Source organism: Chrysochloris asiatica, unplaced genomic scaffold (genome assembly GCF_000296735.1).
Source record: "Chrysochloris asiatica unplaced genomic scaffold, ChrAsi1.0 scaffold00044, whole genome shotgun sequence".
Classification (NCBI taxonomy): domain Eukaryota; kingdom Metazoa; phylum Chordata; class Mammalia; order Afrosoricida; family Chrysochloridae; genus Chrysochloris; species Chrysochloris asiatica.
The window spans coordinates 16,281,809-16,283,865 of NW_006408562.1; the positions used below are offsets into that span (position 1 = coordinate 16,281,809).

At 39.9% G+C, this 2,057-nt stretch overlaps 1 pseudogene; it reads right to left on the reverse strand.

The window, feature by feature from the left end:
• Positions 1-1,433: 1,433 nt before the first annotated feature.
• LOC102817108 lies at positions 1,434-1,663 on the reverse strand (annotated as a pseudogene).
• Positions 1,664-2,057: the final 394 nt, after the last annotated feature.

Here is a 2,057-nt window from a genome sequence, read left to right on the forward strand (position 1 = left end):
CTCATTTTCTGGCCCTGTATCTGACAGTGTTTCTCTGCTATTCATAAGGTTTTCAGTGACTAATGATTTGGAAGTAGTTCATCACTCTTTCTTACTGGTCTGTCTTTGTCTGGAAGCTCATCTGAAACCTGTCCACCATGGGTGACCTTCAGGTTATTTAAAATACCGGGGGCATAGCCCTCAGAATCACAGAATCACAGCAATTCAAGCCACCAAAGCATGGCAGACAGATGAGTGGTGGTCTTTTGGTTTTATGTTGAAACTGTCGCTTTAAATTTCGATATCAATCCTGATACATTCAAGATGTTCTCTGCCAAGATGGTGCCTCCGGGAACAGCTGAGTGTCTTGAATTAGAAAACAATGGATTTCTTGATTCTCCTACAAATTCCCCTAGCTGTAAGCCCTCCAATCCTCCAAATATTCCTTTATATGTGGTTCAGAGTTGCAGCACCATCACCTGAGCCTGCTTAGCCTGGCATTCCATGTTGTTATTGATGGCGCTCCTCACTACACGTCTACCCGATCCACCATCTTGATGCAGCCATTACTACTGCTTAATTTTAGAACATTTGTGTCATCCTCAAAGAAACCTTGTATCCATTCACCCTTCCTCCACCTCCCGACTACTGCTAACCTGCTGTCTGTCTCGATGGATTTGCCTATTCTGGTCACTTCATATGAATCGGATCATACAATATGTGACTTTTTGTTTTTGATTTCTTTCTCTTAGCATAATGTTTTCATGGTTTGTCCAAGCCACTGTAGGTAACAGCAGTATTTCATTCCTTTTTATTATGACTGAGTTATATGATATTATATGTCTGTACCTCATTTTGTTTATCCATTCATCAGTTGATGGGCATTTGTGTTGTTTCTACCTGTTAGGCACTATGAATAATGGCACTATGAACATTCAAGTACAAGTTCTTACCCATGTAGAAGGTTATACTATTTGTGATGTACTTTCAGATCTGTTGTCCCATCAGACCTCGCCAAGTACTTTTTATTGATAAAGCAATCCATAACTATTTCCATGTTATAGGTAGAGAAACTGAGGTTCTTGGATATAACAATCAAATACAGTTCTGTGTTTTGTTTTTTGATGTTGTGAAATCAAAGAACTGCTTTATTAAATGAGTTATTTTATACATGATGAACATCAATATGATTACAATTGTTAAAAAAAAAAAATGTTTTCTAACAAGGATGGACTGATTTTCAGATTTCCAAAGCAGAGTCAACTGTACATTTATACAGAATTGTCTTGGCATGAAACCCAAAAGGGAACAGCATAAAAATGAGTGTTTCTGTAGGCGCCCCCACCTCCTTTTTTTTTGCTGATCAACAGTTTATTAGACAAGCAGCTGCAGGTTTGTTACCTAAGGTCTGAGACAGAAGAGTCAAAGTGTCTTGAATTAACCTGTAAACAACTTTATCCTTGAACATCAGCCAGTTCTGGAGGAAGTGGAGTCTTGGGATGTTTGCTCTCGAAGTTCTGCTTGAAGGTCTTCTGGTATGGTGTTTGTGCCTACAAATGGTCCAGGTATATATTAAAGCATCTTTGGCAGTAGCCATTTGGTCATGTTCTTGTTTCTTCTTTTGTCCAGATTGCTTTTTGGCATTATTCTACTGAGACTGAATCTTTTGCTGCCCACAAGCCATATCCCAGCTGGGACAGTCCTGCGTTGGAGACACCGTGAAGTGCAAGAGGGCCAGGGGAGGGCTTGGAGCAAGAGGAAGAGTAGAGCATGCCCAGCACCCTTTCCACCTTCTCCACCCGCCAAAGAGCAAATCCAGTTCTGTTTGAAAAAGAATTTATAAAATGTCAAAAGAAGCATGCTATTCCTGAGGAAAGGTATAATTTGTTATTCATTTTTAGTTTTGTAAAAAGGTGAATGCTCTTATCCATGCCCATTATAAAAGCTATGTCAATATTACTTTATAGATGCTGTTGTTATTGTTAAGTGCCGTCGAGTCGCTCTGACTCATAGTGACCCTGTATAGGGTTTCCGAGGAGTGACTGTTGGATTTGAACCGCCAACCTTGCCGTTCAAAC